Raw genomic sequence first — 22,992 nt, 5'->3', positions numbered from 1 at the left:
CTGTATTGCGCAAGGAACACGTCCATTAAGGCGTCAGCCTTAATGATCGGAATTTCATTGCTTTTTGGAGTTTGAGTGGAAGAGTTACAACAGGTTTCTGAAATTTCGATCATGTCTAAGAAGCCTTAATGGGACATGTGAAACCGTAAGGTTTTTTGTCTATGGAATTTCATCGCTTTTTTTAAATTTATTTTTTTTATTCAGAAATGTAAAATTTCACTGTAAGAATAAACATTTGATTTTTTAAATGTTTAATGAAAATGTTCGTATAACATCACTGTTCTGTGCAAAATTATTTTATTTACCAAACCAAATTGTTTAAGGTCCGTACACACTTAACGATTTAATGAGCGACGTCGCTCATTTTATCGTTAAGTGTGTATGCAGCCAGCGACAAACGATGCGCGGCCCCGCGGGTCGGCAACAATCTTCGCTGTCGGTAGGGCATGCAGGAAGGATGTGGACTGTCGTCCACGACCTTCATGCAGGGCTGGCGGGGGCGTGACGTCACTGAGCGATATGAGCGGTCATATCGCTCAGTGTGTACAGTCGGCTGCCGGCCGGCCCGGGAGGGGAAACATTAGACGATGTAGCTCACAGAGCGACATTGTTTAATGTGTACGGGCCTTTAGACTTTGGTCAAAATATTTTGCTGCCTTTGCAGCTGATGCAGGGAGGGGGGTAGGCGGCAGCAGCCTGTAACTGAGGCTGGAGGTAGGCGTGAAATGCATTGCTTGTACGTGTGAGTGCGTGGTGTCAGGTGCTGCGCGTGTATATGTGTGTGTGTGTCAGGTGCTGCCTGTGTATGTGTGTGTCAGCTCCTGTGTGTATGTGTGTGTCAGGTGCTGCGTGTATATAGGAGTGTGTCTGATGGTGCGTGTGTATGCGTCAGCTGCCGCACGTGTGTGTGTGTGTGTCAGGTGTTGCGGGTGTATATGTGTGTGAGTATCAGGTGCTCCGCATGTGTACAAGTGTATGTCTGGTGCTGTGCATGAATACGTATGTCTGTGTCAGGTGATGCGCGTGTACATGAGTGTGCGTCAGGTGCTGCGCGTGTACATGAGTGTGCATTAGGTGCTGCGCGTGTACATGAGTGTGCGTCAGGTGCTGCGTGTGTACATGAGTGTGCGTCAGGTGCTGCGCGTGTACATGTGTGTGCCTCAGGTGCTGCACGTGTCTATGTGTGTGTGAGTAAGGCACTGCGTGTGTATGTGTGTGTCTGATGGTGTACGTGTATATGTATGTGTCAGGTGCTGCGTGTATATGCATGTGTCAGGTGCTGCGTGTATATGCATGTGTCAGGTGCTGCGTGTATATGCATGTGTCAGGTGCTGCGTGTATATGCATGTGTCAGGTGCTGCGTGTATATGCATGTGTCAGGTGCTGCGTGTATATGCATGTGTCAGGTGCTGCGTGTATATGCATGTGTCAGGTGCTGCATGTTTATTTTATTGTGTCTGATGGTACGTGTGTGTGTGTCAGGTGCCGCACGTGTATATGTGTGTGTGTCAGGTGTTGCGCGTGTATGTGTGGGTCAGGTGCTGCATGTTTATTTTATTGTGTCTGATGCTACGTGTGTGTGTGTCAGGTGCCGCACGTGTATGTGTGTGTGTCAGGTGTTGCGCGTGTATGTGTGGGTCAGGTGCTGCATGTTTATTTTATTGTGTCTGATGCTACGTGTGTGTGTGTGTCAGGTGCCGCACGTGTATGTGTGTGTGTCAGGTGTTGCGCGTGTATGTGTGTGTCAGGTGCCGCGCGTGTATGTGTGTGTCAGGTGCCGTTCCCCTTCTTCCCATCCCAGCTCTCTCTGTAGAATACAGCTCTGCACCCAGAGAGAGGGAAAGACTAGGGGGCTGATCACTGCACTGCTCACTTTTTGGTCATGAGTTCGGCCTCCTGTTTCTTCCAGTGCTGTGTTCCTGCAGCCTAGCCCTCCCTGTTGTGCCAGAGAATCAGCCCTTCCTTCCCCTGACAGAGAGAAAACAAGGTGATATCTAATTAGCACACAGGTAAGGAATTAAGAAAATCTTTATTTAAGGGTGAAGATGTTTCTCACAAAATCGTTGCCCCAATGCATCATTGAAATTCAAGCTGGAAATATGATTTTAATATATCACTTGTACATTTTGTATTGCTCTTCTGGTGACAATGTAGTTTGTTTTTGTCAATTACCATTTTAATAATAGGGTAAAGAAAATTAAGTGGATTTTTGAAAGAAAACAATACTGTCAATATACTATTAAAACAAATTAAAATGGTAAAAGTTATTGTACTTTAAGTAAAAATAAAAGAGCCAAAATATCAATCCCAGTTTTGGATTACTTTAATTAACAAACAAAAAAATGCATATAGCAGAGGATAGTTTCAACCTGCCTACCTCTGGGTTATGGGCCCAGCATGCTTCCATTGCTGTACTCTGCTGCACATGTAAGTGCAAGAGATCCTGAAGCACTCACTCATCATGGGAAAGTACCAATGTGTTTCTTCGTTGGTTGATAGAAGAAACATCTTACAAAAACTCTCCAGATGATTGACTTTTTTAAGTTTTTCTAGGAAACGTTTTAGATGAATGCTTATTAGCATTTGTCAGTATGTACTTTTGCAAAGTGTCTCTGTGGCGCAATCAGTTAGTGTGTACGGCTATTAACCAAAAGGTTGGTGGTTCAATCCCACCCAGGGACGTAATTGACCTTGTTATCAGATTTTGGTGATCTTTAAGTAGACAAGTCAAATTTCATACCCCCTGTTATGGTGTAGGGTACCTGGCCTTCTCTGATGTAATCAGAGTTAGATTTGATTCAGTGATTTTATAAAAACATCTAGGAAGCACAATTTAGCAGTGGGTTGCAGAGAAAAAGAAATATGCTGGCAAAAAAATCAAATTGCGTGATTAAACAGCTCTTCATTTTCTGGCTTTATTTTTATGCTAACAAATTTGTTCTCTGAAAAGTGTCCACAAAGCCAAGTCTCTGATTAACACCTTTGTAGGGATGGTTTTTCACCTATTACTAAATTAAACTTGCTTCATTGGAAAGGCAGCAAGATGTATCCTCATTTCAATGTCTACTGAAATAATACAGGTTGACACCAGGAAACATTAACGCCACTGCATCCTTGCTGCTTTCTCATGTGGAAGTCTGTTTAATGTGAAAACAAGGTGATATCTAATTAGCACACAGGTAAGGAATTAAGAAAATCTTTATTTAAGGGTGAAGATGTTTCTCACAAAATTGTTGACCCAATGCATCATTGAAATTCAAGCTGGAAAGATGATTTTAATATATCACTTGTACATTTTGTATTGCTCTTCTGGTGACAATGTAGTTTGTTTTTGTCAATTACCATTTTAATAATAGGGTAAAGAAAATGAAGTGGATTTTTGAAAGAAAACAATACTGTCAATATACTATTAAAACAAATTAAAATGGTAAAAGTTATTGTACTTTAAGTAAAAATAAAAGAGACAAAATATCAATCCCAGTTTTGGATTACTTTAATTAACAAAAAAAATGCATATAGCAGAGGATAGTTTCAATCTGCCTACCTCTGGGTTATGGGCCCAGCATGCTTCCATTGCAGTATTCTGCTGCACATGTAAGTGCAAGAGATCCTGAAGCACTCACTCATCATGGGAAAGTACCAATGTGTTTCTTCGTTGGTTGATGGAAGAAACATCTTACAAAAACTCTCCAGATTATTGACTTTTTAAAGTTTTTCTAGGAAACGTTTTAGATGAATGCTTATTAGCCTTTGTCAGTATAGACTTTTGCAAAGTGTCTCTGTGGCGCAATCGGTTAGTGTGTTTGGCTATTAATCAAAAGGTTGGTGGTTCAATCTCACCCAGGGATGTAATTAACCTTGTGATCAAATTTTGGTGATATTTAAGTAGACAAGTCAAAATTTCAAACCTCCTCTTATGGTGTAGGGTACCTGGCCTTCTCTGATGTAATCAGAGTTAGATTTGATTCAGTGATTTTATAAAAAACAGCTAGGAAGCACAATTTAGCAGTGGGTTGCAGAGAAAAAAAATATGCTGGCAGAAAAATCCAATCGAGTGATTAAACAGCTCTTCATTTTCTGGCTTTATTTTTATGCTAACAAATTTGTTCTCTGAAAAGTGTCCACAAAGCCAAGTCTCTGATTAACACCTTTGTAAGGATGGTTTTTCACCTATTACTAAATTAAACTTGCTTCATTGGAAAGGCAGCAAGATGCATCCTCATTTCAATGTCTACTGAAATAATACAAGTTGACACCAGGAAACATTAACGCCACTGCATCCTTGCTGCTTTCTCATGTGGAAGTCTGTTTAATGTGAAAACAAGGTGATATCTAATTAGCACACAGGTAAGGAATTAAGAAAATCTTTATTTAAGGGTGAAGATGTTTCTCACAAAATTGTTGACCCAATGCAACATTGAAATTCAAGCTGGAAAGATGATTTTAATATATCACTTGTACATTTTGTATTGCTCTTCTGGTGACAATGTAGTTTGTTTTTGTCAATTACCATTTTAATAATAGGGTAAAGAAAATGAAGTGGATTTTTGAAAGAAAACAATACTGTCAATATACTGGTAAAAGTCAGATTTCTTTGTCTCAGATCTTCCTCTAGCCTTGTTCTTCTTTCGAGAGTTCCCTTGTGCTGCCTCAGTTGGATCTCCTTCACTTGACAGGGGGGTGCCCGAGCAGCGACCCTCCCCAGCTCTAGCCCAACTCCTACTTACCTGCCAGGTGAGATACTATGATCATGAAGGTGCTTCTCCCAGGGCAAGGCTCACCCATTGCACTCTGGGTGTGCTGCCCCTGTGATTTCCCCAAATGTGGGAAACTTGACTGCATAATTTGTGTTTCCACTGGTCGGCTTTCATATAATTCAGATCTCTTTGTCTAAGGTCTCTCTCCAGCCTAGTTTGCTGTCTGTTTCCACTTCTTTTTTTTTGAGCCCCTCCCTTCTATACCCTTGTGCACTATCCTGACTTCTCCTGTCTGCTTACTTTGTGCCTTCCAATGCACAATGCAAACTACAGGTAGTGCTGCATGGCCCACAACCTGTTACTTGCCTTACAGAGCAGCTCTGGAGCTGTTACAGTGCCAAGCTGCTGCAAGAAATCAGCTTGAATGCTGGGGCATTGCCAACATGAGCCCCACACCGAAGGAGGGTGGGGGTGTTTAATGCGAACTAAGGGTCATCCAAGCGCCGCAAAAGGCCGCCATGCCCTGCATACCCCTTTTCTCTTTTCATATGCAGATGAGGGTTCCAGCCAACTTTGGCCCACTGCTTGGATGACATCACTGTATGCAAATCCGTCTTCTGCAGACCTTCCCCCAGGAATGCTTGTACTAGTTGTTGCATTTGGTTTGTTGTTTGGGGGTGCTTCAGTATTAGGCAGCCTTCTGCCCTCCCATGTTCATTTGAAAATATGTGTTCTCCCTGCAGTTGTTGTCCCCAGATGAGAGTTCCCTTGTGCTGCCTCAGTTGAATCTCCTTTACTTGACAGAGATATGCCTGAGCAGCGGCCCTCCCCAGCCCTATCCCAAATCATACTTATTTTGCATAGGAGTTACCATGGTCATGAAGATTGTTCTCCCAGGGTGAGGTTCATTCATTGCATTCTGGGTATGCTGACCCCTGTGATTTCCCCAAATGTGGGAAACTCGACTGCATTATTTGTGGTAGTGGGGGACTGTGTTTGTGCTTTCCTCTGGTCAGCTCTGGTAAAAGTCAGATTTCTTTGTCTCAGATCTTCCTCTAGCCTTGTTCTTCTTTCGAGAGTTCCCTTGTGCTGCCTCAGTTGGATCTCCTTCACTTGACAGGGGGGTGCCCGAGCAGCGACCCTCCCCAGCTCTAGCCCAACTCCTACTTACCTGCCAGGTGAGATACTATGATCAGGAAGGTGCTTCTCCCAGGGCAAGGCTCACCCATTGCACTCTGGGTGTGCTGCTCCTGCGATTTCCCCAAATGTGGGACACTTGACTGCATAATTTGTGTTTCCTCTGGTCGGCTCTCATATAATTCAGATCTCTTTGTCTCAGGTCTCTCTCCAGCCTAGTTTGCTGTCTGTTTCCACTTCTCTTTTCTTGAGCCGCTCCCTTCTATGCCCTTGCGCACTATCCTGACTTCTCCCGTCTGCTTACTTTGTGCCTTCCAACGCACAATGCGAACTACAGGTAGTGCTGCAGGGCCCACACCCTTTTAGTTGCCTTACAGAGCAGCTCTGGAGCTGTTACAGTGCCCAGCTGCTGCAAGAAATCAGCTGGAATGCTTCAGGGGCTGGGGCATTGCCAACATGAGCCCCACACCGAAGGAGGGTGGGGGTGTTTAATGCGAACTAAGGGTCATCCAAGCGCAGCAAAAGGCCGCCATGCCCTGCATACCCCTTTTCTCTTTTCATATGCAGATGAGGGTTCCAGCCAACTTTGGCCCACTGCTTGGATGACATCACTGTATGCAAATCCGTCTTCTGCAGACCTTCCCCCAGGAATGCTTGTACTAGTTGTTGCATTTGGTTTGTTGTTTGGGGGTGCTTCAGTATTAGGCAGCCTTCTACCCTCCCATGTTCATTTGAAAATATGTGTTCTCCCTGCAGTTGTTGTCCCCAGATGAGAGTTCCCTTGTGCTGCCTCAGTTGAATCTTCTTTACTTGACAGATATATGCCTGAGCAGCGGCCCTCCCCAGCCCTATCCCAAATCATACTTATTTTGCATAGGAGATACCATGGTCATGAAGATTGTTCTCCCAGGGTGAGGTTCATTCATTGCATTCTGGGTATGCTGACCCCTGTGATTTCCCCAAATGTGGGAAACTCGACTGCATTATTTGTGATAGTGGGGGACTGTGTTTGTGCTTTCCTCTGGTCAGCTCTGGTAAAAGTCAGATTTCTTTGTCTCAGATCTTCCTCTAGCCTTGTTCTTCTTTCGAGAGTTCCCTTGTGCTGCCTCAGTTGGATCTCCTTCACTTGACTGGGGGGTGCCCGAGCAGCGACCCTCCCCAGCTCTAGCCCAACTCCTACTTACCTGCCAGGTGAGATACTATGATCAGGAAGTTGCTACTCCCAGTGCAAGGCTCACCCATTGCACTCTGGGTGTGCTGCTCCTGCGATTTCCCCAAATGTGGGAAACTTGACTGCATAATTTGTGTTTCCCCTGGTCGGCTCTCGTATAATTCAGATCTCTTTGTCTCAGGTCTCTCTCCAGCCTAGTTTGCTGTCTGTTTCCACTTCTCTTTTCTTGAGCCGCTCCCTTCTATGCCCTTGCGCACTATCCTGACTTCTCCCGTCTGCTTACTTTGTGCTTTCCAATGCACAATGCAAACTACAGGTAGTGCTGCAGGGCCCACACCCTTTTACTTGCCTTACAGAGCAGCTCTGGGGATGTTACAGTGCCCAGCTGCTGCAAGAAATCAGCTTGAATGCTTCAGGGGCTGGGGCATAGCCAACATGAGCCCCACACCGAAGGAGGGTGGAGGTGTTTAATGCGAACTAGGGGTCATCCAAGCGCCGCAAAAGGCCGCCATGCCCTGCACGCACCTTTTCTCTTTTCATATGCAGACGAGGGTTGAAGCCAACTTTGACCCACTGCTTGGATGGCATTACCATATGCAAATCAATCTGCTGCAGGCCTTCCCCCAGGAATGCTTGCACTAGTTGTTGCATTTGGTTTGTTGTTTGGGGGTGCTTCAGTATTAGGCAGCCTTCTGCCCTCCCATGTTCATCTGAAAATATGTGTTCTCCCTGCAGTTGTTGTCCCCAGATGAGAGTTCCCTTGTGCTGCCTCAGTTGAATCTCCTTTACTTGACAGAGATGTGCCTGAGCAGCGGACCTCCCTAGCCCTATCTCAAATCATACTTATTTTGCATAGGAGATACCATGGTCAAGAAGATTGTTCCCCCAGGGTGAGGGTCATTCATTGCATTCTGGGTATGCTGACCCCTGTGATTTCCCCAAATGTGGGAAACTTGACTGCATTATTTGTAGTAGTGGGGGACTGTGTTTGTGCTTTCCTCTGGTCAGCTCTGGTAAAAGTCAGATTTCTTTGTCTCATTTCTTCCTCTAGCCTTATTCTTCTTTTGAGAGTTCCCTTGTGCTGCCTCAGTTGGATCTCCTTCACTTGACAGAGGGGTGCTTGAGCAGCGACCCTCCCCAGCTATAGCCCAACTCCTACTTACCTGCCAGGTGAGATACTATGATCATGAAGGTGCTTCTCCCAGGGCAAGGCTCACCCATTGCACTCTGGGTGTGCTGCTCCTGCGATTTCCCCAAATGTGGGACACTTGACTGCATAATTTGTGTTTCCCCTGGTCGGCTCTCGTATAATTCAGATCTCTTTGTCTCAGGTCTCTCTCCAGCCTAGTTTGCTGTCTGTTTCCACTTCTCTTTTCTTGAGCCGCTCCCTTCTATGCCCTTGCGCACTATCCTGACTTCTCCCGTCTGCTTACTTTGTGCCTTCCAATGCACAATGCGAACTACAGGTAGTGCTGCAGGACCCACACCCTTTAACTTGCCTTACAGAGCAGCTATGGAGCTGTTACAGTGCCCAGATGCTGCAAGAAATCAGCTTGAATGCTTCAGGGGCTGGGGCATTGCCAACATGAGCCCCACACCGAAGGAGGGTGGGGGTGTTTAATGCGAACTAAGGGTCATCCAAGCGCCGCAAAAGGCCGCCATGCCCTGCATACCCCTTTTCTCTTTTCATATGCAGATGAGGGTTCCAGCCAACTTTGGCCCACTGCTTGGATGACATCACTGTATGCAAATCCGTCTTCTGCAGACCTTCCCCCAGGAATGCTTGTACTAGTTGTTGCATTTGGTTTGTTGTTTGGGGGTGCTTCAGTATTAGGCAGCCTTCTGCCCTCCCATGTTCATTTGAAAATATGTGTTCTCCCTGCAGTTGTTGTCCCCAGATGAGAGTTCCCTTGTGTTGCCTCAGTTGAATCTCCTTTACTTGACAGAGATGTGCCTGAGCAGCGGCCCTCCCCAGCCCTATCCCAAATCATACTTATTTTGCATAGGAGATACCATGGTCATGAAAATTGTTCTCCCAGGGTGAGGTTCATTCATTGCATTCTGGGTATGCTGACCCCTGTGATTTCCCCAAATGTGGGAAACTCGACTGCATTATTTGTGGTAGTGGGGGACTGTGTTTGTGCTTTCCTCTGGTCAGCTCTGGTAAAAGTCAGATTTCTTTGTCTCAGATCTTCCTCTAGCCTTGTTCTTCTTTCGAGAGTTCCCTTGTGCTGCCTCAGTTGGATCTCCTTCACTTGACAGGGGGGTGCCCGAGCAGCGACCCTCCCCAGCTCTAGCCCAACTCCTACTTACCTGCCAGGTGAGATACTATGATCATGAAGGTGCTTCTCCCAGGGCAAGGCTCACCTATTGCACTCTGGGTGTGCTGCCCCTGTGATTTCCCCAAATGTGGGAAACTTGACTGCATAATTTGTGTTTCCACTGGTCGGCTTTCATATAATTCAGATCTCTTTGTCTAAGGTCTCTCTCCAGCCTAGTTTGCTGTCTGTTTCCACTTCTTTTTTTTTGAGCCCCTCCCTTCTATACCCTTGTGCACTATCCTGACTTCTCCTGTCTGCTTACTTTGTGCCTTCCAATGCACAATGCAAACTACAGGTAGTGCTGCATGGCCCACAACCTGTTACTTGCCTTACAGAGCAGCTCTGGAGCTGTTACAGTGCCAAGCTGCTGCAAGAAATCAGCTTGAATGCTGGGGCATTGCCAACATGAGCCCCACACCGAAGGAGGGTGGGGGTGTTTAATGCGAACTAAGGGTCATCCAAGCGCCGCAAAAGGCCGCCATGCCCTGCATACCCCTTTTCTCTTTTCATATGCAGATGAGGGTTCCAGCCAACTTTGGCCCACTGCTTGGATGACATCACTGTATGCAAATCCGTCTTCTGCAGACCTTCCCCCAGGAATGCTTGTACTAGTTGTTGCATTTGGTTTGTTGTTTGGGGGTGCTTCAGTATTAGGCAGCCTTCTGCCCTCCCATGTTCATTTGAAAATATGTGTTCTCCCTGCAGTTGTTGTCCCCAGATGAGAGTTCCCTTGTGCTGCCTCAGTTGAATCTCCTTTACTTGACAGAGATATGCCTGAGCAGCGGCCCTCCCCAGCCCTATCCCAAATCATACTTATTTTGCATAGGAGATACCATGGTCATGAAGATTGTTCTCCCAGGGTGAGGTTCATTCATTGCATTCTGGGTATGCTGACCCCTGTGATTTCCCCAAATGTGGGAAACTCGACTGCATTATTTGTGGTAGTGGGGGACTGTGTTTGTGCTTTCCTCTGGTCAGCTCTGGTAAAAGTCAGATTTCTTTGTCTCAGATCTTCCTCTAGCCTTGTTCTTCTTTCGAGAGTTCCCTTGTGCTGCCTCAGTTGGATCTCCTTCACTTGACAGGGGGGTGCCCGAGCAGCGACCCTCCCCAGCTCTAGCCCAACTCCTACTTACCTGCCAGGTGAGATACTATGATCATGTAGGTGCTTCTCCCAGGGCAAGGCTCACCCATTGCACTCTGGGTGTGCTGCCCCTTTGAATTCCCCAAATGTGGGAAACTTGACTGCATAATTTGTGTTTCCCCTGGTCGGCTCTCATATAATTCAGATCTCTTTGTCTCAGGTCTCTCTCCAGCCTAGTTTGCTGACTGTTTCCACTTCTCTTTTCTTGAGCCGCTCCCTTCTATGCCCTTGCGCACTACCCTGACTTCTCCCGTCTGCTTACTTTGTGCCTTCCAACGCACAATGCGAACTACAGGTAGTGCTGCAGGGCCCACACCCTTTTAGTTGCCTTACAGAGCAGCTCTGGAGCTGTTACAGTGCCCAGCTGCTGCAAGAAATCAGCTTGAATGCTTCAGGGGCTGGGGCATGGCCAACATGAGCCCCACACCGAAGGAGGGTGGGGGTGTTTAATGCGAACTAGGGGTCATCCAAGCGCAGCAAAAGGCCGCCATGCCCTGCATACCCCTTTTCTCTTTTCATATGCAGATAAGGGTTCCAGCCAACTTTGGCCCACTGCTTGGATGACATCACCGTATGCAATTCCATCTTCTGCAGACCTTCCCCAAGGAATGCTTGTACTAGTTGTTGCATTTGGTTTGTTGTTTGGGGGTGCTTCAGTATTAGGCAGCCTTCTGCCCTCCCATGTTCATCTGAAAATATGTGTTCTCCCTGCAGTTGTTGTCCCCAGATGAGAGTTCCCTTGTGCTGCCTCAGTTGAATCTCCTTTACTTGACAAGGGAGGCATTTTGGATTTTTTCTTTGGGTACCCCTACACCTGATGGTCTGATTGAGAGCATCGAACTGAACAACATTGGCAGTCTCTGAAGATTTTATCTATTGATTTACCTAATATATTATTTATTGAATATCCATTTATTGTATGTTTAATAAATAAACAAAATTATTAGAAGTAGCTATTTTGGGAACAGCATTCCTCTTAGTATGAAACTGTATAATCCTGTTGTGTGTGTTCCTTTAAAGTTCTTTAGTAAAATCCACTAGTAATGATGAACATCAGATTTCTTCCTCCATCCTCTTTTTACACTTTCTCTTGGTTCTATATATATATTTTTTTTATTTTTTTTCCCTCCTTCTCCCAAAAGGCCCCCCTCCCTCCCCCCCCCCCCTCCCTGTTTTAAATTTTTACATCTTTAAATCTTTAAATCTTCGAATCCTTAAATTGTCTGTTTAATAATTATTCTTTCTTCAATTCTTTTTGTTGTTTAAGCAGCAATGTAATTATTCCAGGGGTTAAAATAATGAAATATAGAAATAATATTAACAAAAATTAAAGGTAAAAATGAATTGATAGAATGATCCCATTAAAAGTAAATAAATAATATGGATGTTAAGATGAGCGGGTTGGATTCGAACATGGGACTCGCTGCATAGAGTGCAGGTGATGTTTCCCCTGCGCCACAAGAGCTGCTTTAGTAGTGGGTTGGATTTATGTTACCCTAAAAGGTTTTATATAAGTAAATGGGGATCCTTAGTGCTGGGTCTCTGAATTATGTGTATGTGATTATAGAGATGAGGTATTGATTGAAAGATTAGAGGTTAATCTGTATATAGATTATATATTTTCTGTTATTTTTTAAACCACCTTGTTGCTTATTTTATTATTATTTTTAATCACCATGTTGCTTATTTTTATATTATGAAATGCCTTTATATGTGCAATTGCAATTAGAAAGTTGTTCCATATGTGAGTCATTACATGTATGCATCCAATTAGTACATGTATATATCCAATCAACTAATTAGTAATGCTATTGGTCCGGTGCATTTTAAAAAGAGCCTGCTAGGCTGCTGATGTATCCTCTGACGAAACCGCTCTTGGATAACAGCGGAGAAACGCGTAAGGAAGGTGACTACCAGACACTCTGATTGCTGAGATATAAGCCCATTCATGAACGAGCTACATCACGGCGGACGTCTGATGTAAAGACAGCGGTGAAGGGGAAAAAGCAATTTGAGACCGAGCAAAAGGAGGTCTCTACCCCACGGCAGGGAGGAATATCCCGACCGCGAGAGCCAATAAGATCCAGCCACGGTTAACGACTGAGGCAGCATAAGGAAACTCTCATCTGGGGACAACAACTGCAGGGAGAACACATATTTTCAGATGAACATGGGAGGGCAGAAGGCTGCCTAATACTGAAGCACCCCCAAACAACAAACCAAATGCAACAACTAGTGCAAGCATTCCTGGGGGAAGGCCTGCAGCAGATGGATTTGCATATGGTGATGTCATCCAAGCAGTGGGTCAAAGTTGGCGTCAACCCTCGTCTGCATATGAAAAGAGAAAAGGGGCGTGCAGGGCATGGCGGCCTTTTGCGGCGCTTGGATGACCCCTAGTTCACATTAAACACCTCCACCCTCCTTCGGTGTGGGGCTCATGTTGGCTATGCCCCAGCCCCTGAAGCATTCAAGCTGATTTCTTGCAGCAGCTGGGCACTGTAACAGCTCCAGAGCTGCTCTGTAAGGCAAGTAAAAGGGCGTGGGCCCTGCAGCACTACCTGTAGTTTGTATTGTGCGTTGGAAGGCACAAAGTAAGCAGACTGGAGAAGTCAGGATAGTGAGCAAGGGCATAGAAGGGAGTGGCTCAAGAAAAGAGAAGTGGAAACAGACAGCAAACTAGGCTGGAGAGAGACCTGAGACAAAGAGATCTATATTATACGAGAGCCGACCAGGGGAAACACAAATTATGCAGTCAAGTGTCCAACATTTGGGGAAACCGCAGGAGCAGCACACCCAGAGTGCAATGGGTGAGCCTTGCCCTGGGAGAAGCACCTTCATGATCATAGTATCTCACCTGGCAGGTAAGTAGGAGTTGGGCTAGAGCTGGGGAGGGTCGCTGCTCGGGCACCCCCCTGTCAAGTGAAGGAGATCCAACTGAGGCAGCACAAGGGAACTCTCGAAAGAAGAACAAGGCTAGAGGAAGATCTGAGATAAAGAAATCTGACTTTTACCAGAGCTGACCAGAGGAAAGCACAAACACAGTACCTCACTACCACAAATAATGCAGTCCAGTTTCCCACATTTGGGGAAATCACAGGGATCAGCATACCCAGAATGCAATGAATGAACCTCACCCTGGGAGAACAATCTTCATGACCATGGTATCTCCTATGCAAAATAAGTATGATTTGAGATAGGGCTGGGGAGGGCTGCTGCTCAGGCACATCTCTGTCAAGAATTTATAAAGTCTATACATATATATAACCAAATGTCAATATATATATATATATAGAACCCAGCGCTACTATCAAAACTTATCTATTTCACCAATTTGTTGCTTATTTAATCTTTATACATCTATTAATTTTTACCATATATTATAAAATGCTGCTCCCATAGTTAGTACTGTTCTACCAATAATAAACCAAATTTTAAAGATAATCACACTTGTTATCAAGGGAGCGCAAAAAATAGAATATACAAGCTCTTTATTTTAAAAAAAATATATATAGACAGAAGAAACCCACATTCAACAAAATACAATGGAGTCAACATATATAGGCACCACTATCCATATCTAAATGTAATCAGTATCTATTTCATATTGCCCTTGATGACAACGGAATGTCTATTAAAGTGTCCAAAAAATCCTCCTGGATACAGCTGTTGCAATTAAATCGTTACTTTCCAATTGTAATTGATACATTAAATTCCTTCTTGTGGATGAACAGCAACAGTTGTAACCAACGCCTCTTATTTACTGCAGTTAAAGTTAATATGTAACTCACGTGAGTAATGAAAGAAAACAGGGGGAGAGCGCTGTGATGGTTGGTGAAACACAGCGGTATGCTACAACGTACCCACATTTGCATCCATGCATATATAGATGTAGGTGTGTGTACGTCGGTGTGCGTCCAGGTGTCAACGCGTGTATGTATAGATGCAGGTGTGGGTACGTCTGTGTATGTCCAGGTGTCAGAATGTGTATGTATAGATGCAGGTGTGGGAACGTCAGTGTAGGTTCAGATGTCAGCGCGTGTATGTATAGATGCAGGTGCTTGTATGTCCAGATGTCAGTGCATGTATGTATAGATGCAAGTGTGGGTACGTCGGTGTATGTCCATTTGTCAGCGCGTGTATATATAGATGCAGGTGCTTGTATGTTGGTGTATGTCCAGGTGTCAGCGTGTGTATGTATAGATGCAGGTGTGGGAATGTTAGTGTATGTCCAGGTGTCAGGGTGTGTATGTATGGATATTAGGTGTGGGTACATCAGTGTATGTCCAGGTGTCAGCGCATGTATGTATAGATGCAGGATAATAATCACACAGCGTGCCCCCCACCAACCACAAACCTCCCCCACCCCCCTGTATGACATAAACACCGCTAATTACACTTACACACAATAATTTCAGTTTGCGACCAGGAGCCGGCAATGTATGTGCACCCAAATGAAGCCACTGTACATGCCCTGCAGGCTGCTATGTACTGCACAGGTGCAACAAATTTAAATGCCCTATCTTTAAAATGGGGCATATTTTACTAAATTAAAAAAACCTGTAACTTTCTGTAAAACCTTAACCCCAAAAGGCACTACACTAACATAGGGGTGTAGAGTTGGATCTTGATCCAAGGCACCAACAGGCTAAAGCTTTGACTGTTCCCAGGATGCCTTGCACCGCCTCCTCTATAACCCTGCCCAGTGACGTAACTAGACCTTTGTGGTCCCCATAGCAAAATTCTGAATGGGCCCACCAGCACTCAACAAGAATGAGTGGCGTTTGGGGTCAGAAAAGTAGAGGGGAAGGGGTCTGACAGAGTAGGGGGCAGGACATGAATGAATAGAAACTGAGGTGTCCATTATATAAAGAAATATAGGCCCTCATTCCGAGTTGATCGGTCGCAAGGCGAATTTAGCAGAGTTACACACGCTAAGCCGCCGCCTACTGGGAGTGAATCTTAGCTTCTTAAAATTGCGACCGATGTATTCGCAATATTGCGATTACTAACTACTTAGCAGTTTCAGAGTAGCTCCAGACTTACTCTGCCTGTGCGATCAGTTCAGTGCTTGTCGTTCCTGGTTGACGTCACAAACACACCCAGCGTTCGGCCAGGCACTCCCACCGTTTCTCCGGCCACTCCTGCGTTTTTTCCGGAAACGGTAGCGTTTTCAGCCACACGCCCCTGAAACGCCGTGTTTCCGCCCAGTAACACCCATTTCCTGTCAATCACATTACGATCGCCGGAGCGAAGAAAAAGCCGTGAGTAAAAATACTTTCTTCATAGTAAAGTTACTTGGCGCAGTCGCAGTGCGAACATTGCGCATGCGTACTAAGCGGATTTTCACTGCGATGCGAAGAAAAATACCGAGCGATCAACTCGGAATGAGGGCCATAGTATGTGTGTCTGTGTGTATATCACACACACACACATATAAGGGAAATTCAAATGCCCTCAATTATTGCGCCCATTACACTCTGGTTTAGGTGCACAAAGCACCTAAACCTGAATAAAGTAATGGGCGCGATCGTGAAAAGACACCGTTTGGTTGCCCAAATGGGTCTCTTTGCACACATTTCAGCTTGTTTCCCCTGGGGGTAGCGAGCTGAAATAAACATGTCGCACCCGTTGGCAGCAACATTAGAATAGCTGCTGACGGGCACGATTGAGGGAGGAAAGGGACATTTGAATCCAGCCCATAGATGCAATGTGAATATGTAATTTGTACCTTTCTTTCTTAAAATGTATATAGTAGTGTATACACTAGAGGTCTTTCCGAACCCCCTAATCCTAACATTGTAATTTGCTTTAGGGCGCACCTCCAATTAGTCTAGTGTTTCGTATTTTCACATTAAATACTTTCTTGCATTGGTTGGTTAAAGATTAGATCGTATATTTTTCTAGATATAGCTGTGCATAGTCTACAAGGCTACATGCTTCTCCCCTAACTAGAGATGTGCAGCGGGCATTTTTCGTGTTTCATGTTTTGGTTTTGGATTCGGATCCGCAGTTGTGTTTTGGATACGGACGCGTTTTGGCAAAACCACCTTTTGGGTTTTGTATTCGGGTGATTTTTTTTTAAACCCTCAAACAGCTAAAATCATAGAATTTGGGGGTAATTTTGATCCTATAGTATTAAGCTCAATAACCATAATTTCTACTCCTTTCCAGTCTATTCTGAACACCTCACACCTCCCAATATTATTTTTAGTCCTAAAATTTGCACCAAGGTCCCTGGATGACTAAGCTAAGCGACCCAATTGGGCAGCACAAACACCTGGCCCATCTAGGAGTGGCACTGCAGTGTCAGACAGGATGGTACTTAAAAAAATAGCCCCAAACAGCACATGATGCAAAGATAAATAAAAAAAGAGGCGCAAGATGAAATTGTAGTGTGTCTCTCCTGCTCAGTGTCAGTTCTCAGTAGTATCCTCATCAGTGCTCAGTATCACTGCTCATTGTCTTGTGCTGCATTGTGGTGCTCAGTATACTAGAGTACATTACTAATAGTCCAGTGCTGCATCTTGCTGCTCAGTGTCAGTTCTAGTATCCTCATCAGTGCTCAGTATCACTGCTCATTGTCTTGTGCTGCATTGTGGTGCTCAGTATACTACAGAACATTACTAATAGTCCAGTGCTGCATCTGGCTGCTCAGTGTCAGTTCTAGTAATCTCATCAGTGCTCCGTATCACTGCTCATTGTCTTGTGGTGCTCAGTATACTACAGTACATTACTAATACTCCAGTGTCTTGTGCCGCATATGGCTGCTGTAGGGTGCTGTGGTAGTGTCCTGTCACTGTGCATATGTCATCATTCCAGTCACAGTGATATCTGGTATCTATCTAGTGGTATCTAATTCCAGACATTACCACCGTCTAATTCCAGATATATTACTGGCATATAATTCCACACATTAAAAAATGGAGAACAAAACGGTGGAGGGTAAAATAGGGAAAGCTCAAGATCCACTTCCACCTAGTGCTGAAGCTGCTGCCACTAGTCAAGGAAGAGACTATTCAATGCCATCAACATTATGTAATGATTATACGATACATTATATATCATATCATTGTATGGTTGTAAAATACAACTTAAAAACTTTAATTAATAAATACATAAAGGGGTATATGCAATTGTGGTCGAATTCCCGAAATTGTCGAATTTCGGGTCATTTTCGCCAAAAAAAAAAAAAATCGTCAATGCAATTCAGTGCTTTCCGTCAAAAAAACGGACTTTCAAAATTCGACTTTTTGAAATTCGACTTTTTGCAAATTCGACTTTTCTGCAATGATACAAGTGCTGCAATTCTACAAAAGCATATTCAATTCAAGTTTGGAAATTCGACAGCAGTGCTTTTAGACAGTAAATTCGTCATTTTCAATCCGTCACACTTTGGAGGGTGAAAACAATAAAAAAAAATTTAAACATGTTTTTTTTGTGTTTTTTTTTTGTGGGAATAGCATATCTATTTATATTAGAAGGGATTAGGTACTTTTTTTTTTTTTTTTTTGGAGGCACAAGTATTATTTATATATTTTTTAAAATATTATTTATTTATTTATTTTTTAGTGCTGGAACGGGAAAATTAAAAAAAAAAATGGCGTGGGGTCCCCCCTCCAAAGCATAACCAGCCTCGGGCTCTTCGAGCTGGTCCTGGTTCTAAAAATGCGGGGAAAAATTGGGCAGGGATCCCCCGTATTTTTAAAACCAGCACCGGGCTCTGCGCCTGGTGCTGGTGCAAAAAATACGGGGGACAAAACGAGCAGGGGTCCCCCGTATTTTTTACACCAGCATCGGGCTCCACTAGCTGGACAGATAATGCCACAGCCGGGGGTCACTTTTATACAGTGCCCTGCGGCCGTGGCATTAAATATCCAACTAGTCACCCCTGGCCGGGGTACCCTGGGGGAGTGGGGACCCCTTCAATCAAGGGGTCCCCCCCCCAGCCACCCAAGGGCCAGGGGTGAAGCCCGAGGCTGTCCCCCCCATCCAAGGGCTGCGGATGGGAGGCTGATAGCCTTGAGTAAAATGACAAGAATATTGTTTTTTCCAGTAGTACTACAAGTCCCAGCAAGCCTCCCCCGCAAGCTGGTACTTGGAGAACCACAAGTACCAGCATGCGGGAGAAAAACGGGCCCGCTGGTACCTGTAGTACTACTGGGAAAAAAATACCCAAATAAAAACAGGACACAGGCACCGTGACAGTAAAACTTTATTACACACTGCCGACACACACATACTTACCTATGTTCACACGCCGACATCGGTCCTCTTCTCCATGTAGAATCCACGGATACCTGAAAAGAAAAGTTCAATATACTCACCTCAGCCAGGGTCCAGAGATAAATCCACGTACTTGGCAAAAAAAGAAAACGGACACACGGACCACCGGACTGAAAGGGGTCCCATGCTGACACATGAGACCCCTTACCCCGAATGCCGGGACACCACGTGACTCCTGTCACTGAAGTCCCTTCAGCCAATCAGGAAGCGCTACTTCCGTGGCGCTCACCTGATTGGCTGTGCGCTGTCTGTGCTGTGACAGCGCATCGCACAGCTCGGTCCATTAGTTTCAATGGTGGGAACTTTGCCGTCAGCGGTGGGGTTACCCGCGGTCAGCCGCTGACCGGCGGGTGACCTCACCGCTAGCTGCTAAGTTCCCACCATTGAATATAATGGACGGAGCTGTGCGATGCGCTGTCACAGCACAGACAGCGCACAGCCAATCAGGTGAGCGCCACGGAAGTAGCGCTTCCTGATTGGCTGAAGGGACTTCAGTGACAGGAGTCACGTGGTGTCCCGGCATTCGGGGTAAGGGGTCTCATGTGTCAGCATGGGACCCCTTTCAGTCCGGTGGTCCGTGTGTCCGTTTTCTTTTTTTGCCAAGTACGTGGATGTATCTCTGGACGTGGATGTACCTCTGGACGCTGGAAGGTGAGTATAATTTTTTTCACAGGTACCCTCGGATCGTCGGAGACCGTGGCAGTCGGCGTGTCAACATAGGTAAGTATGAATGTGTCGGCAGTGTGTAATAAAGTTTTACTGTCACGGTGTCTGTGTCCTGTTTTTATTTGGGTATTTTTTCCCCAGTAGAACTACAGGTACCAGCGGGCCCGTTTTTCTCCCGCATGCTGGTACTTGTGGTTCTCCAAGTACCAGTATGCGGGGGAGGCTTGCTGGGACTTGTAGTTCTTCTGGAAAAAACAATATTCTTGTCATTTTACTCTAGGCTATCAGCCTCCCATCCGCAGCCATTGGATGGGGGGGACAGCCTCGGGCTTCACCCCTTGCCCTTGGGTGGCTGGGGACCCCTTGATTGAAGGGGTCCCCACTCCCCCAGGGTACCCCGGCCAGGGGTGACTAGTTGGATATTTAATGCCACGGCCGCAGGGCACTGCATAAAAGTGACCCCCGGCTGTGGCATTATCTGTCCAGCTAGTGGAGCCCGATGCTGGTGTAAAAAATACGGGGGACCCCTACTCTTTTTGTCCCCCGTATTTTTTGCACCAGCACCAGGCGCAGAGCCCGGTGCTGGTTTTAAAAATACGGGGGATCCCTGCCCAATTTTCCCCCCGCATTTTTGGAACCAGGACCAGCTCGAAGAGCCCGAGGCTGGTTATGCTTTGGAGGGGGGACCCCACGCCATTTTTTTTTCCGTGTTTTTCCCGTTTTTCCCCGTTTTTTTAATTCGCGGCAAAATACGTCAAATTGTCCGTTTTTCGCCCGCGGGACTGTCGAATCCGTTTTTCATTGAATATGGTGAATTCCGGCAGCCACCTGCCGGAATTCACATGTCGAATTGTGTCGAATTTAAAAACGGCCATAATTTGCCGCGATTCGCCGTGAATTGCATATACCCCAAAGTAGCTTTTATGTAACCTTTTTAAACCTATTAGCATAGACCGAATCTCATCGTGTGTATAGGCCTTTAGTTCAACAACAGCATGGGACCAGTTAGTGTGTTTTGACCACTGCACAGCACCTGGTGTTATATAGTAAGCACCACTATGGCATAGTATACAGCATTATGGGCCTGATATGAGTGTGACCAGCGGTGATGTGGAATGCAGTAGGAGGTGCTGTTTAGCAAGCACCACTTCTATATTCACCATGCAGTATATTGTGTGAATATAGAAGTGTTGGTTGTGTTATGTATTAGAGTAATTATTGCAGCTCCCAGCTAAAATTGCAACAATGTAATTTAGTGACAAGCTGCAGAGATTAACCCTTTCTGTGGCTGCTGCACAACCTCTATTCATATCGCTGAATTAAATTAGGGAGATGTTCTCACCCCGCGAGCAAGCGCAGGTATATGCCACACTTATGGTAACATTGGATTTGCAGATATTTTCTTGCAGGGGTGTTTCTAAACAATTTGGCTTCAAATGCGAGATTTAAAAATGCGTGCCCCCCGCCACCATTGGCATTAAAAATTGTGCCCCTCCCCCATATATATATATAAAAAAAACTATATTTGCATGAGCGCTCCGGACGGGATGGGGGGGCGTGACCTCGCAAAAATGGGTATGGTCTCCATAAAATGGGCGTAGCCTTTCAGGCAAAGACTACCTTACACCCCAGTTCTTGACCCTGCACCAACAGACCTCGGCCACCACAGGGAAAAAAGTACAGTCATTTCCACCATGTTAAGCCCCACACATTAATGCCCTTTGGAACATATTATGTCACTCACCACAATATCTGTGATACACTATGCCCTACAGTAAAGCTTCTAATTACTTTTACAAAAACTGCTCAATGCCAAGAGTTTCACGTGCTGGGTGTCATGCTCATTGCCAGGGGTTTCACTCTCTGGGTGTCATGCTCATTGCCAGGGGGAACGCAGTAGGAGGTGTTATATAGTAAGCACCACTATGGCATAGTATATAGCATTATATATATTGTGAGCACTGGTGATGTTGAGTGCAGTAGAGCTGCTGCTGGGTAATTACAATTGACTACAACCACCAATATATTCTGCTGCACTATATATATGCAAAGCTAATTCTGCTGGGTAATTACAATTGAATACAACCACCAATATATTCTGCTGCACTATATCTATATATGCAAGCTAATTCTGCTGGGTAATTACAATTGACTACAACCACCAATATATTCTGCTGCACTATATCTATATATGCAAAGCTAATTCTGCTGAGTAATTACAATTGACTACAACCACCATTATATTCTGCTGCACTATATCTATATATGCAATGCTAATTCTGCTGGGTAATGCAAATTGAAACATTATTGCATAGTATGTGATTTTGAAGTACTTTTTTAAAGTTTTGAATGATATAGACCCAGTTTAATCTTTGTGGAATGCCTGGTTGTTGTTTTTAAGGTAATTTATTGCCTGGCATTTGAGGGGGTGGGGTGTGGTTACAGATTTCAATTATTGGTTTCACTTGTAATAGTCTTCTACTTAAGTCCAATGGTGTAGGCTGTGCAAAGCCATTTGGCTGTGCATTTATTGATCTAAGCGTGCATTTTTATCAAAGCGTGATAAAATTGACACATAACAGCAGCGTTCAATCAGTATCAATTTATCTTCAGCTGATGTCGATTGTGAATTTACGTTTCTTCTCTTCTTGTCACCTACAGGTAATTACAATTGACTACAACCACCAATATATTCTGCTGCACTATATCTATATATGCAAAGCTAATTCTGCTGGGTAATGCAAATTGAAACATTATTGCATAGTATGCAATAATATAGTATGCATATAGCAGAGGATAGTTTCAATCTGCCTACCTCTGGGTTATGGGCCCAGAATGCTTTCATTGCAGTACTCTGCTGCACATGTAAGTGCAAGAAATCCTGAAGCACTCACTCATCATGGGAAAGTACCAATGTGTTTCTTCGTTGATTGATGGAAGAAACATCTTACAAAAACTCTCCAGATTATTGACTTTTAAAGTTTTTCTAGGAAACGTTCTAGATGAATGCTTATTAGCGTTTGTCAGAACATACGTTTGCAAAGTGTCTCTGTGGCGCAATCAGTTAGCGTGTTTGGTTATTAACCAAAAGGTTGGTGGTTCAATCCCACCCAGGGACGTAATTTACCTTGTTATCAGATTTTGGTGATCTTTAAGTAGACAAGTCAAAATTTCAAACCCCCTCTTATGGTGTAGGGTACCTGGCCTTCTCTGATGTAATCAGAGTTAGATTTGATTAAGTGATTTTATAAAAAAAAAACAGCTAGGAAGCACAATTTAGCAGTGGGTTGCAGAGAAAAAGAAATATGCTGGCAAAAAAATCCAATTGAGTGATTAAACAGCTCTTCATTTTCTGGCTTTATTTTTAAGCTAACAAATTTGTTCTCTGAAAAGTGTCCACAAAGCCAAGTATCTGATTAACACCTTTGTAGGGATGGTTTTTCACCTATTACTAAATTAAACTTGCTTCATTGGAAAGGCAGCAAGATGCATCGTCATTTCAATATCTACTGAAATAATACAGGTTGACACCAGGAAACATTAACGCCACTGCATCCTTGCTGCTTTCTCATGTGG

General features: G+C 44.6%; 12 non-coding genes and 2 pseudogenes across 12 annotated transcripts; 12 read left to right on the top strand and 2 right to left on the bottom strand.

The window, feature by feature from the left end:
- Positions 1–4,719: 4,719 nt before the first annotated feature.
- Positions 4,720–4,882, top strand: LOC135042410 (U1 spliceosomal RNA). Its single transcript, XR_010235548.1, has one exon. It is a non-coding gene; the product is annotated as a U1 spliceosomal RNA (small nuclear RNA).
- Positions 4,883–5,544: 662 nt separating this feature from the next.
- On the top strand, positions 5,545–5,708 carry LOC135042406 (U1 spliceosomal RNA). The gene has a single exon (XR_010235544.1). It is a non-coding gene; the product is annotated as a U1 spliceosomal RNA (small nuclear RNA).
- A 152-nt stretch (positions 5,709–5,860) lies between these two features.
- On the top strand, positions 5,861–6,023 carry LOC135042411 (U1 spliceosomal RNA). Its single transcript, XR_010235549.1, has one exon. It is a non-coding gene; the product is annotated as a U1 spliceosomal RNA (small nuclear RNA).
- A 671-nt stretch (positions 6,024–6,694) lies between these two features.
- LOC135042404 (U1 spliceosomal RNA) lies at positions 6,695–6,858 on the top strand. The gene has a single exon (XR_010235542.1). It is a non-coding gene; the product is annotated as a U1 spliceosomal RNA (small nuclear RNA).
- Positions 6,859–7,010: 152 nt separating this feature from the next.
- On the top strand, positions 7,011–7,173 carry LOC135042414 (U1 spliceosomal RNA). Its single transcript, XR_010235551.1, has one exon. It is a non-coding gene; the product is annotated as a U1 spliceosomal RNA (small nuclear RNA).
- A 671-nt stretch (positions 7,174–7,844) lies between these two features.
- LOC135042407 (U1 spliceosomal RNA) lies at positions 7,845–8,008 on the top strand. Its single transcript, XR_010235545.1, has one exon. It is a non-coding gene; the product is annotated as a U1 spliceosomal RNA (small nuclear RNA).
- Positions 8,009–8,160: 152 nt separating this feature from the next.
- LOC135042409 (U1 spliceosomal RNA) lies at positions 8,161–8,323 on the top strand. The gene has a single exon (XR_010235547.1). It is a non-coding gene; the product is annotated as a U1 spliceosomal RNA (small nuclear RNA).
- Positions 8,324–8,994: 671 nt separating this feature from the next.
- LOC135042405 (U1 spliceosomal RNA) lies at positions 8,995–9,158 on the top strand. The gene has a single exon (XR_010235543.1). It is a non-coding gene; the product is annotated as a U1 spliceosomal RNA (small nuclear RNA).
- Positions 9,159–9,310: 152 nt separating this feature from the next.
- On the top strand, positions 9,311–9,473 carry LOC135042413 (U1 spliceosomal RNA). The gene has a single exon (XR_010235550.1). It is a non-coding gene; the product is annotated as a U1 spliceosomal RNA (small nuclear RNA).
- Positions 9,474–10,135: 662 nt separating this feature from the next.
- On the top strand, positions 10,136–10,299 carry LOC135042403 (U1 spliceosomal RNA). Its single transcript, XR_010235541.1, has one exon. It is a non-coding gene; the product is annotated as a U1 spliceosomal RNA (small nuclear RNA).
- Positions 10,300–10,451: 152 nt separating this feature from the next.
- LOC135042415 (U1 spliceosomal RNA) lies at positions 10,452–10,593 on the top strand (annotated as a pseudogene).
- A 2,601-nt stretch (positions 10,594–13,194) lies between these two features.
- Positions 13,195–13,336, bottom strand: LOC135042416 (U1 spliceosomal RNA; annotated as a pseudogene).
- Positions 13,337–13,488: 152 nt separating this feature from the next.
- On the bottom strand, positions 13,489–13,652 carry LOC135042408 (U1 spliceosomal RNA). The gene has a single exon (XR_010235546.1). It is a non-coding gene; the product is annotated as a U1 spliceosomal RNA (small nuclear RNA).
- Positions 13,653–22,461: 8,809 nt separating this feature from the next.
- On the top strand, positions 22,462–22,535 carry TRNAN-AUU (transfer RNA asparagine (anticodon AUU)). The gene has a single exon. It is a non-coding gene; the product is annotated as a tRNA-Asn (tRNA).
- Positions 22,536–22,992: the final 457 nt, after the last annotated feature.

The sequence above is a fragment of the Pseudophryne corroboree genome, unplaced genomic scaffold, assembly GCF_028390025.1.
Source record: "Pseudophryne corroboree isolate aPseCor3 unplaced genomic scaffold, aPseCor3.hap2 scaffold_825, whole genome shotgun sequence".
NCBI classification, from domain to species: Eukaryota; Metazoa; Chordata; class Amphibia; order Anura; family Myobatrachidae; genus Pseudophryne; species Pseudophryne corroboree.
The sequence above is the reverse complement of the archived record's forward strand: the minus strand, read 5'-3'. Positions and strand labels throughout refer to the sequence as shown.